Here is a 17,651-nt window from a genome sequence, read left to right on the forward strand (position 1 = left end):
AGGGTCGAACCCATGGTTGCGACAGAGACAACTGTGGAAGACGTTAATGAACCTGAAGCATCTACCTCGGCAGGGAATGTACCTGAGGATGATAACACCCAATGCATGGGAGACCAACTAGAGGAGTCACCTCAGCAACAGGAATCAGAGACCACTGAAAGGCGTTATCCAAACCGAATCAGAAGGCCTCCTGAGAGACTGAACCTTTGAACTGTTTATACCTGAAGTTATATATGTTATTATGTTATGTTAAATGGGGATATGACTGTTAAGCTAAAAAGGGAGGATTGTGGTGTATGTAACCTGTTCCACCTTAAGAGAACTTAAGCCTGTTCCGCCTTAAGAGATGTACTACTTTCTCTGGCTGCTGTATACATAATACCGGTGGTGACCACCGGTATATAAGCACTGTGTAGTAATATTGTATTTTAGTATAGTCCTGACCTCCAACCAGTAAAGACCTGTTGAACTTTAATCTTGTAGTCTGTGTTAGTAATTACAACTAGAACACACAGACTTAACAATTATAATCAGGGATGTTCAAGAGGCCAGAATTAGTGAAGTGCAGATATCTCGGGGGGTTGTGGGGCTGGAGGAGATTACAGAGATAGGGAGAGGCTAGGCCACGGAGGGATTTGAACAAGGATGAAAATTTTAAAATCGAGGCGTTGCTTAACCAGGAGCCAATGTAGGTGAGCGAGCCCAGGGGTGATGGGTGAACGGGACTTGGTGCGAGTTAGGACACAGGCAGCCGAGTTTTGGATGACTTCCAGTTTACGTAGGGTAGAATGTGGGAGGCCGGCAATGAGTGCATTGGAACTGTCAAGTTTAGAGGTTACAAAGGCCTGGATGACGATGGGAACCTTGGGAGGCGGCCGAGTGGTGTTATGATCTTGGCACTTTTAGCTGGTGACACGTGTAAACACTACAACCTTGTCTCTAGGACTCGTGTGCTGAGCTCTGCCATATTGAGGCTTGGATCTTCATGGAGCCTCCTTCTCCCGTTGGTTGTCTGATTGGCCACCATCATTTTTGACTGAATGTGGTAGTGCTACAGAGCTGTTTCTTGTGAGACAGTTTAGTTCGGTCTATAGTCTGCTGTTTTTGGTGTTTAGCAGGCAATAGCCCTGTGTTCACTAGGTTGATGAGAATTTAATTTAATCTACAGGGGTTGAGGTAAAATCTGCAAGAATTTATGAAATATTAGGGGCAATTTTAACCTAACCTGGCAGGCAGGAAAGGGCGGGTTTGGGTCAGATGCCCAATTTACCACCTTTTGATTTTACTCTCCATTGACTTCAATTCCCAATCCCGCCTGTTATTGAGGTCAAAATCGAGCGAGGTGTAAAACGGGCATCCAACCCAGTTCGCCCCATTTCCCACCGAGCGGGTTTGGGTCAAATGACCCTCATGGGGACTAAAGACCTCAACGGATGATTACAAAGAGGAATGTATTATAAAAAGTAACTTTCACTGATGCAGAGGCAGTGGAAGAACTCCAAGAGCCAGGCCATAAAAGCAGTTTTGATGTTGTAAATCTACTGCACCCTCTCAAAGAGCCATAATATCCTTCTGATGGTTTTATGATTGATCTGCACACAGTTTTCTACATTGTTTTATGAAATAATTTATCAGAAAGCAATGCCCCTTTGTGGTTTATTTTAGAACTAACCAGTGTCTTATACAGTAACAGTATCACCTCTTTTGATTTGTATTTTTCTTCCTCTTGGTGCGGCCTAGTAGCTTGTTTATTTTGTTTTACTGCACCCATGTACTGGGTCGAGGGTTTGAACAATATTTCTAAAGTAGCCCCCTTTATTGGACCTGTACTGTGGTTACAGTCTTTTGAATGGAAGCAAAGCACATAGGAACAGGAGAAGGCCATTCAGCCCCTCAAACCTTTTCCACCATTTAATTAGATCATAGCTGATCTGCAATCTTAACTCTATCTACCCGCCTTGGTTTCATATCTGTTAATACCCTTGCCAAACAAAAAACCTTATCAATCTCAGTTTTGAAATTTTCAACAGACCTCGCCTCAACAACTTTTTGGCAGTGAGCGTTCCAGATTTTGACTACCCTTAATGTAAAGAAGTGCTTCCTGACATCACCCCGAATGGTTTAACATGCAAACGTGATTTGCCCGCTATACGTGATGGCCGTTATAACGTGTGATACAGAGTTTGAGTCACCATTATATTTAAAATGTCAAGCCTGTCTTTACATTTAATTCTATGAGCTGGATTTTGCCAATGGGGAGCTTTTGGAGGCGGGACTCCCACTTGTCGGGTTTTAGTCCCGCCTCCATTTACTTCTGGCCAACCCACGCTATTTTCCCTTGATTGACCTTGTTAAGCCGCCCAGCGGGTTTAGCAGGCCAATTAAGGGAAAGCCGATGACAGAGAATGTCGGCATATGATGTTTCATCTGTCAATTTTTGACAGATGAATTGTCATCGTTTGACAGCTCTGTGAAGCTGTCAAACTCTGACATTCTCTGTTGTTTGATGAGTCCTTGTATTCAAGACTCATCAAACCTACCTGCTGAGCAGAAATCAGATGGCTATTGCTCAGAGAATGCAGCAGCCATCTGTCATCTCTGCCGGTGTGATACAGGAGTCTCTGGTTCCCCAACTGTTGAAGCCTGCAGGAAGAAACAAAGGTAAGTAAACATTTTCTATCACTTTACACTCACCTCACATACTTACCACTCCACACTTGCACCCATCACTCACCTCCACAACACACTTTTGGACCCATCCGACCCCCACAAACACACTGCTCGCTTCACTGACCCTGGCGGGGTATCCCAACGTCAGGAAGCCCGCACTTGCAGAGGTAAAATGGGGATAATCCTCTTAACTCCCTGTTTACTACCTGTTAACAGGCAGTTAAGTGGCTGTAATCCCCTTCCCGCCTCGGGGAGGCGGGTCCCAGCGCGGGTCGGGTACCCGCCTCCTGGGAAGATGGCATGGAGGCGGGTTGGGGGCGGGATGGGCACCCGCCCCCAGATTCTGCCATTTTCCCGGCAGTCCCGCCTCCAAACCTGCCTCCCCAGGGCTGGCAAAATTCCCCCCTATATTTCTGGTCATAATTAGTGCACCCCTGGTTATGCCATTTCCATTTTTAATATAGGTTTTTAATATGGTAAACAATCCCAACTCGGCCTGTCTGCAGCCTTTGACATGGTTGACCACACCAGCCTCCTTCAAAGCCTCTCCGCCGTCGTCCAACTGGGTGGGACTTCCCTTGCCTGGTTCCATTCTGATCACTCCAGTCGTAGCCAGAGAATCACCTGCAATGGCTTCTCTTCCTGCTCCCTCACCGTTACCTCTGATCCCCCCAAGATCTACCCTTAGCCCCCTCCTATTTCTCTTCTACATGCTGCACCTCAACGACATCATCCAGAAACACAATGGGGGAGAAATTCAGTTGGTTGCGCCACCTGTTAGCGCCTTAAGAGGGCGATAAGTGCGGCGCGAACCAGCTAGCACCCGGGCGCGGCGATACCTGCGCCTCTCATGAAATTGAGTGGCTATTTAGCGGCGGCACTAAACCGCAACGCCCGCTCAGCTGCGCATGCAGATCCTGACATCATTTCAGAGTGCAACACCCTTGGGGCGCCCCGGACCGGAAATTCAGTGGCGTCCCCCTCCTTTCCGCCTGTCGCTCCCAACGACAGGTTGACTGGAACGGTTCCCAGTCGCTGTGGGGCTGGGGGGTTGCTATTTAAAGGGGGCTCTTCCTGGCTTCTTTGTGGTAGCCATTTTTGGACCACTCCTTCTGAGAGAGCGAGAGAGATTTGCAGAGAGACAAAGGGAGAGAGCTTTCTGCATTGAGTCAGCGCTTGCTGAGGTACTTTTGGCTTCTGACCAGAACTTTGTAGTTGCTTTGCTTTTTCACCGGCATAACCTTGAGTGGCCACATACTATGGGGGCTGCAATGGATGGGAACGTTGGGCTTCTCCATTACATTGAGAGGGCACAGAGACGCAGAGAGAGAGTGCCAATCATGGCCAGACAGAGGAGGGCCAACAGGCGTCGGCACACAAGACCTTACGCTCCCAGGGTTTTCCGCCAACAGTTCTCATACATCAATATGTCTGAGGAGCAGTGTTTTCGGAGGCTGCGATTCAGCAAGGAGGTGGTCACTGAGCTCTGCCACCTGCTTCAGCCAGATTTGCAGCCTCAACTGAGGAGCAGGACGTCTCTGTCGGTGGCAGTGAAGGTAACAGTAGCTCTCAACTTCTATGCCACCGGGTCCTTTCAATCCGCTACTGGGGACATTGCCAATATCTCCCAGTTCGCGGTGCATTGCTGCATCCGTCAAGTCACGAATGCCCTCTTTAAAAGGAGACGACAGTACATCTCCTTCCCCATGACCCCGGACAAGCAGCAAGAGCGCGCAATGGGCTTTGCAAGAATAGCGGGCTTCCCCATGGTGCAGGGCACCATTGACTGCACGCATGTGGCTTTGCGGGCGCCGCAAGAGAATGCCGAGGATTTCCGCAACCGAAAGGGGTTCCATTCGTTGAACGTCCAGTTGGTCTGTGACCACAGACAGCTGATACTCGCTGTCAATGCCCGCTTTCCAGGCAGCAGCCACGGCGCCTTCATCCTGCGCCAGACTTCTGTGGCAGACCTTTTCAAGGCCCTGGCTCACCCAGGAGGCTGGCTTCTCGGGGACAAGGGCTATCCTCTGTGCACCTGGCTGATGACCCCGCTCCGTTCGCCCAGCACCCCTGCTGAAGAACAATAAAATGAGAGCCATCAAGCTACCAGGAATATCGTTGAGCACACAATCGGCGTGCTCAAGCAACAGTTCCGCTGCCTGGACCATTCCGGAGGAGCCCTTCAGTACTCACCTGAGTGAGTCTCCCACTTCGTTGTTGTGTGCTGCATGCTGCATAACCTGGCAATCCTCAGGACTCAGCCAATGCCACCAGACATTGGAGCACCCGCAGAGGAGGAGGAGGAGGAGCAGCAGCACCAAGACGGGAGGGAGGCACAAAGTGCAAGGGCCGTCCGTCAGCGGCTTATAGCAAGTCGCTTCTAGGCCCCCTCTGAGGGAATGGCTTCAGCCATTCAAAGAACCTGAATGGAACCGTGCCGCAACCCCTAAGCTGGTCAAGGCAACAATTAGTTTAAAGAGCAAACATGCACATTCTGAATAAAGACACTTCTTTATTTAACAAACTGTGTACCCTTCCCGCATGACAAAGTAATAGAAAGAAACCCCCAAAAAAACAGTCAGTCACATAACTGGCTCTCACAACCTGGAGACAATGACCAAAACATTAATAAAAATATGACCACGATCCTCGGCCTTCAATAAAACAATTAACAACATTTTGCCACACCTCCTACTTTTTGCCCTTCGAGGGTGATCTGCTACGCTTGCGAGATTGGCCCCTTCCCACCCTGCAGCTCCTCCGTAATGGGACCCCGGTGGCTACAGCACGGCTGGGGGAAGGCTGCTGAGTGTCAGAAACTGAGACTGCAGATGCCCTTGAGGGACAGCCTGGACCAGCTCTGGGCCTGGAGGGCCCGGCTGCTGACTGCTCCAACTCTGCATGGGTGGCACCAGTCTGTCCTACAGGTGGTGGCAGCTGCAGTGGAGAAGTGACAGTACTGGCAGTAGGAATGCTGTCATCCTGAGAGAGGACAGCAACTCCCTGTTCAGCCGACACATTGGCACTCCCATGGGGCAGCACTGCAGCATGCGGAGCAATCTGCTGAAGCACAGATTGCTGGCCTGCTGCGGCGCGGTGAGGGCCCCGGGGAATCCTGCCCGATCCAGCGAGGGTGGCAGCAGTCAGTGCTCGTGTGGCCTCAATCTGCGTCTGCATGAGACCAGCCAGTGACTGCATTGCAGCACTTAGCAATTGCGTGGCAGCCGCCTGTGCTGCGCCGACGTCTTGGACAATCCTTGCCTCTGCTGCGCCGACGTCCTGGACAATCCTTGCCTGTGCTGCGCCGAAGTCCTGGAGACTCCTTGCCTGTACTGTGCCGAAGTCCTGGACACTCCTTGCCAGTGACTCAATGGAATCTGACATCCTTGCCACTGCAGCCATGAGCTCAGTGTGCCTGTGCTCCGCCTGGGTGCTCATTTCAGCGAGGAGCCGCACCTCTTCTGCGCTCACTGTAGCAGGACTTGAGGCCAGACTCTCCCTCCGGGGATAAGGCCGCCGAGCTTCCCTACTCCCCTCGCGTTGCTGCAGCACGCTGGGCCCCGGAGCTTCACCCTCCTCAGACCATTCCCCCCTGCTCCCCTCCAGGGAAGACGTGTCCCCATTATGGCCATCGGCTGCCTTGGCTGAGGGTGGCACTGATGGTCCGGCTTCCTCCTCGTCGTCGCCTTCAGAATCACTCACAGTGGCAGCTTGAGGGCCTGCCTCCTCACCTGGTGAATCAGCATCTGAAAGTAGGGGGGTACAAGAGTGGCTTTAGCATGAGGACAGGGTGGCAGCAAGGGAGGCATGAGTGCTGCAATGTACTGATTTGGCTCGAAAGTGGCAAAGGATGCTGGTGTGAGGAACAAGTGGAAGGAGAGAGGTCAAAAAGGTGATGACCTTACCATTGCTGTCCATAAAGGGGTCGGCATCTCCAGTGGCGATGGGGCCAATCATCCGGCCTGCCATAATCCGTTGGACTCGCTGCTCCAGATCGGCCAGGGCTTGAAGGTGAGGCCGGCCTCCCCCGGTCCATTGCTGCTGCCTCCTATTGTGCGCCAGCGTGCCCTGCAAGAGAAAGGACGGGCTCTGAGTACAGTGTGAAACCCTGATCTTGGCTGCACTGCCACCCATGGTCGAATAGCCCTTATAGTGTGCAGCCCTGATCTTGGCTGCAATACCTCCCATGGTCGAATAGCCCTTACAGTGTGAAGCCCTGATCTTGGCTGCACTGTCTCCCATGGTCAAATAGCCCTTACAGTGTGCAAAATGCTGAATGTGCGTGTGAGTTTCCTGAAAGGGCCATAGGTGTTGGATGAGGGCTGGGCATTGGGGCTTTCAGGACCCTTTGGCCATAAAGTGAGGTCGACCTGCAGGGATGAAGAGGATTCTGAAAAGGGCACTCACCCTGATGACCCGAGTGAGGTCGTTGAACTTCTTCCTGCATTGCACAGGGGTCCTAGGCACCATGCTGCTGGAGGTCACTCTGTGAGCCACCTCCCTCCAAGCTTTTCGATGGTCGCTGGGCAGTGGCCTCCTGCCACTGTCTCGGTACAGGAGAGATCACCTGTGGTCCACCGCGCCAACCAGAACCTCCAAGGCCCCCTCACTGAACCGCTGCGCTCGCTCCCTGGCCCTCTCCATGGTCCTTGGCTTAAGTATGTGGCAACAGGTCTGTCCAGGCCGAGATTCAGGGCTCCGATGCGCAGGGTGTGGCTGCAATTCAAGATCGACCCTCCCCTTTAAGAGTTGACCAGCGCCAGCGTGTCTGTGTCCAATCGCTAACTGGCCGCACCTGCGCTGCGCCCGCCCTCGGAGGTAGCGCCTCGCTCCTCCGGCTTAGCGCCTTAAGATAGTCGTGCAGCGCCTGTTTTAGCGCTCCAAGCACCTCCTGGGGCGAAGGAGGCCAATTTAGCAGCAGGTGGCGATAATTTGCGCCGGGTGCAAAATTTTGCACCCGGCCGGTACTTACGCCCCAAACGGGGCGATACCGAATTTCTCCCCCAATGGGCCATAATTTGCGACCCCTATGGGTGCATACTCTAAAACCTGGAACTTGCGATCTGTCAAGAATTGACAGATCATCCGCATCCCCGGGAAAAGGGCATCCATGGGCAGAGAGTTGCGCTATTTGCCCAACGTCTGCCCAGCGAATGCCCGTGAAATTCTTATGTCTGAATTAAGAATTTAAAAAAACAGAAAAATAAAATGTTATCAATAATTTATACATTTAAAAACTTGTTAAATAAGGTATGTTTATTTTAGCCCCTTTAAAACATGTAAATTTATTTTTCAAAAAATTAAATTTTGTTTTAAATATTTAATTAAATGCCATATTAATTAATTTTAAATATGTGATTTTTAAAAATGTATTTATTTGATGTCTAGGTGTATTTTGGGGGGTATTCCCATTCATACTTATGGAGTTTCCGTGTATATGAAATCCCGATAAGTATGAATGGGGATTCCCTTCTGTCATTCGTTGGGCTGGCCCACGTGATCGTGAACCGCCTGCGCCCCGAGATACGTGGGCCTCTACCCGCGGGTACCCAGAGAGGCCCAGGACCACAAGTCTCCGTGCCTCCCGGACCACCAGGTAGGCACGGATTTTATTTGCGGATTGAAGGCATTTCCCCACTGGAAGCCTCCAACCGCAAATTCAGGGCCAATGTCACATTCCACATGTACGCTGATGACACCCAGCTCTACCTCACCATCACCTCACTCAACCCCTCCACTGTCTCTGATTTGTCAGGCTGCTTGTCCGACATCTAGTGCTAGATGAGCAGAAATTTCCTCCAACTAAATATTGGGAAGATTGTTGTCTTCGGTGCCCGCCACAAACTCCATTCCCTAGCCATCAACTCTATCCCTCTCCCTGGCAACTGTCTGAAGCTGTACCAGACTGTTTGCAACCTTGGTGTCATATTTGACCCCAAGATGAGCTTCTGACCACATATCCACCCATCACCAAGACCGCCTGTTTCCACCTCCATAACATCACCTAACTCCACTCCTACCTCAGCTCATCTGCTTCTGGGGATGGTGGGGCGGGCAACCAATCTGCTCCCAGGAGGTAGGTCATCATTTAAATATTTTAATGAGGCTGTGTGCCTCCACATTTTAGCTCCATTTTAAATTTAACCCTGGCCAGCTGGGTTGCCCGGGCCTCCGGCAACCCGGCAGCTAAAGGAAAGCGATGACTGATGCGTGGAAGCACTGCTTTTGGGCAGGAGGAGCAGGACTCCCCCACGTTCACCGACCGCACCCCCCGCCCACCATCTCTGCCCCTGAAATGTCTCTGACCCTCCGCGATAACCCCCACCCCTCCAAGCCACTCTGTACCAACCTCGCCCCACCCCCCTAACACCGCGATCTCTACCCTGAGCAGCATGAACTTACCTGCTCCTGGGCTGCGGCCTCTTCTGAAGAGTTTCCCACCCGACAGGGAGCCAAGCCTGTCAATCAGGCTGGCTTCCAGGCAGGGATCCTGTTTAGAAAAAAAACATGCATGCTGTGGATTCAGTACAGTAAATATCGGGACCTTTAACTTCATTAGTTCATGCAGTCATTTGGCTATTGTTCTTAGTTATGTACCAAGTTAATCTCACAGCCGGAATCTTGGAGGCTCTGTATTTCATGCATGTTATCCATTTGCATTAACGTCAGTTTCAAGCAGTGCCTGTGTCTGTAGCTCCCCCGCTGTAATACTGCTTGTTTTATTCACTCCTTCAATCACTGAGCAGCTAACACTCCTGTTCTAGTTTGATCTAATGTGGTAACAGTGGCTAGTGCCTTTCTAGTAGGCTGATTATTGGCTGGTTCAGCGAACTAGTGAGAAAGTACAGCTGTTTCTGGCTGAAATAAACGGCGCACTTAAAACGCTATAACCGGCAACACTGAAATTGGTGTTGATGCAAATGGATAATGGTTTTCGCTTTTTGACAGATATGAGCGACTGCCGGTTTTAAACGTGGACATTTTAAGTGGTGGAGACCAATGATCCAGTTAAGCTGTGTAGGCCGCTCAGCGGCTTTTTAATATGCGGAAATTTGAATGGCCCACACAGCCCGTTAAAGGGGCTGTGCACCGAAAAAAAATGAGTGGGAATATTGGTGGGGACTGTACTGGGTTTCTTTGCTCCCGTTTGAGGAGAGTGACTTCTGTATGTTGCCCTTCCCCCTTTTAAAGTGCCATCAGATGCCAGTCGGTCTCCATTGGCATGCTGGCTCCCCTGTGTCATACAGAAATTCAGAGTGCAAGCATGCAGGCCTGGCTCCCGCTTTACTTCACTGAGCAGTCTTAACCCAGTAACAGATACTAGAGCCATATTTTTGTGGTTCTATAATGCCATCAGCTCCCACTGACTCTTGCTGCTTATGCTCAGGATTGCATCCAACAGTGGGAGAGCTGCACATCCGCAGTCAGATGTATTCTTGTAATGTAAAAGCCCCTTTCTTTGTATCGATATAGAGGTACAGGGTGAAACAGTCTTACCAGTTTAGTTACCCTCTTACTGAAACAGCTTCTCTTTGGGGCTGAAGCAGCCCTCATTTATTATTTAATCACTGCTCAGGGGCTTTTAAGATGCTGGCCAGTCACGGCTCCAGTGTTTTCAGCTGAATGTCTGATAAGGACAGAATAGAGCTCAGATGCGATGCCCTCTGTAGCCAAATAGCCTGCCGACACCTTATTCAACAGTGACAACTTACATTTAGATAGTGCTTTCAACATAGAGAAATGTCCCAAGGTGCTTCACAGAGGTTTGAGGAAAATAGACACGGAACCAAGAAGGAGGGGTTAGGAGGGATGACCTAAAGCTTGGTCAAAGAAGTGTGCTTTAGGGATGGTCTTAAAGGACAATATGGACATATAAAGTATCGCCAATTGGGTGAATTACCAGGGTGCTCCTGACAATTGTCGAACCATATTGCAGTGTGAGCCATCAACTTCGGGGAGCAAATTAGGAGATACAAGAAAAAATGTTTCGAATCTAATGATCACAAGATAATTATGGATGAGGGAGGTCATTCACCCATCTTAGCTCATTCAGCAAAAAAGACCCCAAAGTGCCCCACTGCAGCATCTAATTGGTCCTTAAATCATTCCACGGTTTTTGCCTCCACTGTTCTATCCTGAGGTTTGCTCTAAGTGTTGATCACTCTTTGTGTGAAGGTGAACTTCCAGATATCAAAATGTGCCTGTGTCATCTTGTCGCACTCTCACAGTTTAGTTTAAAGTAATATTCTAGATTTACCATTGCATAAAAACTGCATTTCAGTGCACCCTGCAATAAACATGTATATTATTTGCTTCAGCACAATCTTTCCAAGTGGCAGTATAGAGCTTCCTGAATGTTTTCAGGGCAGACTGTTTTCAGGGCAGACTGTTGAGATGTTCTAAAAACCATGATAATTCCCTTTTAATTTGCAGTTGGATTTTCCTCATTTATATGGAGAACTGAAAGGTTCCTCTGAAAAAATATTCCCTGCACTATCCATTTGAAAATAGTTAACTTTTGTGTAGAGTTTGACTAGTAATGTGTGCTTTATGTGTTCACACCTCCCCTCTTCAACCTTTTGGTCTCTGCCAATCACGGAACCTGAAGTCTGAGGTGAAGAATGAAACTGGTGTGTACTTTAAAAAAAATAAACACCTTCTAGGTGTTGAGCGTGGCTCAGTGGCAGCACTCTCACCTCCGAGTCAGAAGGTTGATGTGTTCCAGCCCCACTCCAGGACTCCAGATACAGCAAATCTTCCTTGCATCATGCCTCTGCAACTCCTTCTCATCTCACACTCCCTGAGGACAAGAGGAATTCCCAGAGGAATGTCCATCTTACCGGCAGGGAGTGTTTGAATTGAAAGTGGAGCCTCCTTCAGTGGTAGGTCATGCAAAAAGAAATTAAAACAAAGCAAAAGTGAAAACATGAAGCACAAAATGACCAAACAAATCACACACAAAACAAGGACAAGCCAAAAGGCCAAAGATCCTTTACGCTGATTTCCAATGAAGCTAAACACGAGTTACCAAATGTGCCCACTCAAAATGGGCCTTCAGTAATGTTGTCACATTTTGTGAGCTGAGCATGCTAAGTGTTGACTACAGAAGATTACCTTAACATCATTTTCAGATCCGTGCACGTCAGCAACATAAACCCCTTGAGTCCGGAGCACAGCGCATAAAATACTAGGCAGCGCACACCTGCTCCACATTAGGGGCAATAATTCTCGCCCAGATTTTCTGGCCCCCTCCCCCACACATTAGGTGTGCTCATGTGCCACCAGCACAAAGCAGTAGAATATTTCCTGTACAGAAATATTACATTTACAATTGTACTTACAGTGATTTTTTCCTTATTGATTAATTACGAGCTCAGTTGATTAAAGACCTTTAGTGTGTAAATCCTGAGACAATAGACATGGGGCTTGAATGCTGTACTAGGCAATTTGGGAAGGCAAGAATGCTGCAGGGAGTCTGAGACTTATCAAAGAGTGTGCTGGGCTGTCACTGGAGCAGCCCAGCACAACCACTGCTATGTTAACAGTTTTATCAGCAGATCAGATAGGATCTGTCTCCACCTCTAAAGCACTGTAGCTGTTAGAGGAAACTACTCTCAATGAATGTGTTATGAATGTTGTGAGTGGGACTAATGTGCTTCTGTTTACCCTATTGTGAAGTTTCCTTGGAGGTGGGGGGAAGGGTGTCCCTTGGGATTACAGGGAGTTGTGTTAAATAACAGCTAACTATCGGGAAAAAAATCACTCTCCCCCTCTACTCCTCCAGTACCTCCCCTTCCCCTCATTTATAGCAGTCTCCTCTTTCACACGCTCTCAGGTTACTGGTGCTTAGAGTCTTAAAAACTAAAGTTTTTATGTCCTTGTCCCAGCCTCCTGCTTTAAGAGCCACCCAGCTCCAGTGATTGGATTGGGTAGGCTGTCTTGTGCTGAGTGGTTGAGGACGTGTTTCAACAGATGGTTGGGGTTAGTGTGTGTCATCACATCTGAGTGGGGGTTAGAGAGGGAAGGCTGTACAGTAGGAACTGTGTGGTCCTGTGAGAGTGCACTGCGTGTGGAGAGCAGATCCTTTCAAGAAGATCTCTTTAGAAAGACAAAAAGGAATACAATTTCTCAGGTACAGGAAAATGCATTTTGTTTTTAGAGAGGGAGTTTTGAAGTGCTTAGAATGTAACTACCATAAAACTGTTGCACCTTTCTCTCTATCAGTTACTATTGTATGACTAAAAGATTATAAGTATGGCCTTGATGCTTGAGCATTAAAGGTAATTTGCTTTTGTTTAACCTTTTAAGATTTGCAATGTGGAAATCTGTGATTCTATCAAAATGCCTCAGTCTCAGTGAGGGGCAGGGTTGCTTAAGCTGCTGTGGGAAAGTAAGAGCTCAGGAGGTTAGGAGCCTCTCAGTCCTCAATCAGCCTTTACTTGTTTCTACTGATACCACTTTGGAGAATCACAAAGGCAGCAATATGCACTCCTGATGGGACTGCAGGAAGCACAGCCTGTTGCAGTCACCGACACTTGCAGTTTTCTATCCGTTTACACACTATTACTGGTAAATTACCAGACATTTTTAAAATGTTTATTTGAAGGATATTTGGAAATAATTTAATTATTAGCCAACTTTTTAAAATGCTGCTTTATATATTGGAATGTTCTTAGTATTCAAAGAAGCGCTATTTACTGATTACAGCATAAAAATTTTGGTGTGATCTTTCCAACTGTAAGAATGTAATAATTATAGCAACATACTGTATGTTTCTAATTACAATTACACAAGATACAGCAAATAGTTTGGGCACAAGTTCTTCTCTTATTTATTAACCCTTTGAGTACTGGAGGGGTAATTCTGCATAAATTCCAACATTTGCAAGAGTTTTGTCAAATAGGGTTTGAGATTGATGCTTTCTGCATTTTTTTGTACATTTTTTATTGACCAATGTTATAGGACAGAGAATGCGTAAATGGAGGACTGAGTGGAACACCGAGTTTTGAACAGACCTTTCACCTCAGGAATATGGGTCTAAGTGCAGTCTATTTAGTTGTAAATCATGATTGCGTGTGTCGGTTCTTGTGCATTAAATGGATGTGGGCTTTCGTGGACAGGTACATGTCTCGCTGTCTCTCTTATGTGCAGTTCCTGGCAGCGAATCTGTGGTAGTCGATTGATGGAGAGCTCAGTTATATTAGTTGTACGCACCTGTAGATTTACTGTGCAGCACTGTAATAGCAGCAGCCTGTGACAGCACGCTGCAGCACAATCTTATGGGACAGTAATAATATGTAGAGTTTCAGATAGAGAGAGAAAAATATATAAATCTTCAGCATTAAATACTGTGAGAGAACGTACTAGAAATAATAATAAAACAACAAGGAAGAAGGGGGAGAAAGGTCTCCTCAATGAAAAATGCAGACATTTCTTCTTTTATTTCCAACCCTCTAGCCCTACATTAAAGGTGCTTTTGTTTTGTCTCTGGGTTCTCAAGCACAGGTCGCTCACAACTGACAAGCCAAATGTAAATTGCCAGGACTCACCAGCACCAACTAGTTTTCCCTGCATCCAGTCTTAGCATATGCCAGCAATTATACTTTTGAGTTTCAGTTGGCCACGCAAAATCCGCACTTCAGGAATCTGCTAGCACTCATGCGGGTCCCACGCAATATAAAAGCTCCTTTAAATTCCTTGAGCCCTCACCTCTAAGCACCATGAATTCTGTACAGCTGCAGCGATGTCCTGCCAGTTAGCATCAGAAGAAGCAATTGTTGTCCCCAGGCATATTTAATGTATGGGCACCAATACACCATAGAGAACAAATCATACTTAAGCCAATACACTTTGTAGTTGTGCAATAAAGCTTCTATTGCCATACTTTTCATCATCCAATTGCTCCTATTGCTTCACCACCTGTGACAGACCTGTAGCCATCAGTACTGCACCCTATTGTTATGCAGCTCAAAATTGCTCTTCCCAGACATAAACCATATTTGGAAGGACAAAATCAACAAATGCCCCATCGTGTTTTCAAAGTTTAATGGTCAAGTATGAACATTTCACACACCCAGAATTACATTTTACTGAAATGTTAATGACAACGCTTACGTATTGGTTGCCTTCCTATTGACACAAAAGAGATAGGGCTGGATTTTGATATTGGAGGCGGGACTACAACTTTTGGGGTTGTAGTCCCACCTCCATCGAGTTGTGGCCAACCCACTCGATTTTCCCTTGATTGACCATGTTGAGCCCGCCCAGCGGGCTCAGCAGGCCAATTAAGGGCCACCCGGCAACAGGTGACATCACAGATTGACATTTCATCTGTCAAGAGCTTTTGATAGATGAAATATCAGGTTTGATAGCTGTTTGAAGCTGTCAAACACTGACAATCTGTACACTAAGTTAATTCCTTCCTCTCAGGCTGATTTAGAAATCTCTCCAGAACAGAAAGCTGAATGCTGCAACTTTTGACAGCTCGCGGCCATTCTGCTTTCTGTGCCGGTGAGATGAGGGACTCCCGAGACCTGAAAGAAGGAAGGCTATAAAGGTAAGTAAAACTTATTTAAACACACCAAACACACTTACCTCTGCACTCATGCACCCATCACTCACCTGAACACCGGACATCTCGAACCCTCCAAACCCTTCAGCGTGACGGTCTGCCTTGCTAACTTGGCGTGGTTTGGAGCCATCGGGAATCCCACAATTCAGGGATAAAAATAGGGATTAGGCAAAAATCTGCCTGTTAACTGCCTGTTAACAGGCAGTTAATTGGCACTAATCCCCTTCCCGCCTCGTGGAGGCGTCTCCCAGCACAGGTCGGGTATCCGCCTCCTTTGAAACTGGCATGGAGGCGGGTTGGGGGCGGGATGGCTTCGTGCCCCCCGATTTCGCGGTTTTAACCCCCCACACGCCTCCAATCCCACCTCAACGGCCCAATGAAAATCGAGCCCTTAGTATGGCATGGAGATCATTGTACTTAACTTTCAGTTCTGGAGTTTTGTTGCTCTTGGTGTGAACCTGATACTAAAAGTTAAGCATAACAAGGTATTTTTCACACTTAGACTTTCCCGGTCTCGTGCCTTCACTGCATCACTGGCTCTGTCACTTTCTAACATAGAAATTAGTCTAGGCCGGTTTTTGGGCCCAGTCTCTGCGCTGCACAACCAACAGGCACCTGAACCGAGAAGCCCGTGGATCGATGGAAGTTGATTCTTGGGCCTAATAAACATACTTGCCGCGAGCTGACGGCGTTGAGTGAAGACATCAATGTTGGACAGTCTACCTCACTGGCAGTGGCCCTCAGGTAAGTCCTGGGAGGGGGATTGAAGTGGGCTGCAGGGGGAGGAGATGACCAGGACTCCTGTGAAGCCAGGGAGTACTCCTGCTCCTCATGGCTCCAAAAGATGGGCTTTTTAACAAATTGCTGGCAGTAGCAAGCTTTGTGTATCAATGCTCTCCCAGAACCACATTCAGATAAGTATATTGTAAAATCTTACCTTTTTGGTGGCGCCTGCTGCGGTCCCATTAGGAACCGGATGTTAGGACGCACATAGACCTGATAGAATGCAGCAGACAGTGCCGGCTTTCTAGTTGCCAAATTGGAGGCTTACAACCCATCTGGTGATCAAAAGACCATGGAATTTCTAGGCTTCAGTTTCTCACTCTCTGGAGCTTCATCTCACTCTCTGTCTCACTCACTGGCCCGCACTTTTTTCACTTCTCTCTCATCTATAGCACATACTCAGTATTAAAAACAGCTGCTAAATACATTCAACAGGTTCAACATTCGGAGCGCTGTTAAATAAATTCTGAGCAACTAAACTTTCCAAGAATTTGATCCAGTTTTTTGGGGTTTTGAAAGAAAAAAAGGCAGTCTTGCATTTTATATTGCGCCTTTCACAACCACCAGACGTCCAATGAAGTACTTTTTGAAGTGTAGTCACTGTTGAAATGTAAGAAACGCAGCAGCCAATTTGCGCACAGCAAGCTCCCACAAACAGCAATGTGATAATGACCAGATAATTTGTTTTAGTAATGTTGATTGAGGGATAAATATTGGCCAGGACACCGGGGATAACTCCCCTGCTCTTCTTTGAAATAGTGACATAGGATCTTTTTGAGAACTTGACTCAGTATAGAACTCAGCTCACATTGTGAGAAACATGAGATGAAAGTTGTAGCTAGAGTTCAATACTGTATTTTATGGAGTGAGGCCAATAATAAATGGAACCTTTTCGATGTGTTGATGACTGCATTTAGGAAAAAATGTCCAAAAGATTATCTTTGCTAGTGACTGAAAGAATCATTTAACAGCCTACGCATCAAATCAGAAATGATGACAAATGTTCTGTAACCATTAATATGAAGGTAAATATGTATACTTACATTATCGCTGAGTCCAATGGCATATTTTATTTTTGGTACATTGAATAAGGTGAGCTGTATTGCATTATTACATGTGTATAGTCTACTCTTAAATCAAAGTTACTCAATTTGAGTAATCTGTTAACTTAAATCGAAATTGTGCAGAAGCTCCTCACATGAACATTTTTTGCTTAGTTCAAACCTAATTTATTGCCCATTCCTAGTTGACCTGAGAAGGTGATGGTGGGCCTATTCTTGAACCACTGCAGTCCAGGTGGTGAAAGTGCTTCCACAATATTGTAAGGTAGGGAGTTCCAGGATTCTGACCCAGCGACAATGAAGGTATGGCGATATATGTCCAAGTCAGGATGATGTGCGACTTAGAGGGGAGATTAGAGGTGATGGTGTTCCCATGTGTCTGCTGCCTTTGTCCTTCTAGTTGATGGAAGTCACGGGTTTTGGAGGTGCTGCCAAAATTCAACCTCGTTCAAGCAGGCCAAAGAAACTAACATTATTAGGCTAGCCAGCCTCGCCTTGCTGAAAAAGGAGAATGAATTTGTTGCAGAATGTGGAATGACCTTGTTTCTGTGTTGTGGATGAGCCAT

At 47.4% G+C, this 17,651-nt stretch overlaps 1 protein-coding gene across 4 annotated transcripts in view; it reads left to right on the plus strand.

Moving 5' to 3' along the window:
• Positions 1-17,651, plus strand: part of sulf1 (sulfatase 1) — a 601,332-nt gene that overhangs the window by 99,510 nt on the left and 484,171 nt on the right. Inside the window, exon 1 of one of the 4 annotated variants that reach the window (XM_085993127.1) lies at positions 12,597-12,802. The exons of 1 other annotated variant lie outside the window; for it this stretch is intronic. The gene's annotated coding sequence lies outside the window, so the exon portion shown is untranslated. Of the gene's footprint in view, positions 1-12,596; positions 12,803-17,651 lie in introns of those variants that run through there. 2 more of the 4 variants (XM_085993123.1, XM_085993126.1) reach the window with 2 other exon arrangements.

Source organism: Somniosus microcephalus, chromosome 7 (assembly GCF_052327205.1).
Source record: "Somniosus microcephalus isolate GS21.2 chromosome 7, FLI_Smic_1.0, whole genome shotgun sequence".
NCBI lineage: Eukaryota > Metazoa > Chordata > Chondrichthyes > Squaliformes > Somniosidae > Somniosus > Somniosus microcephalus.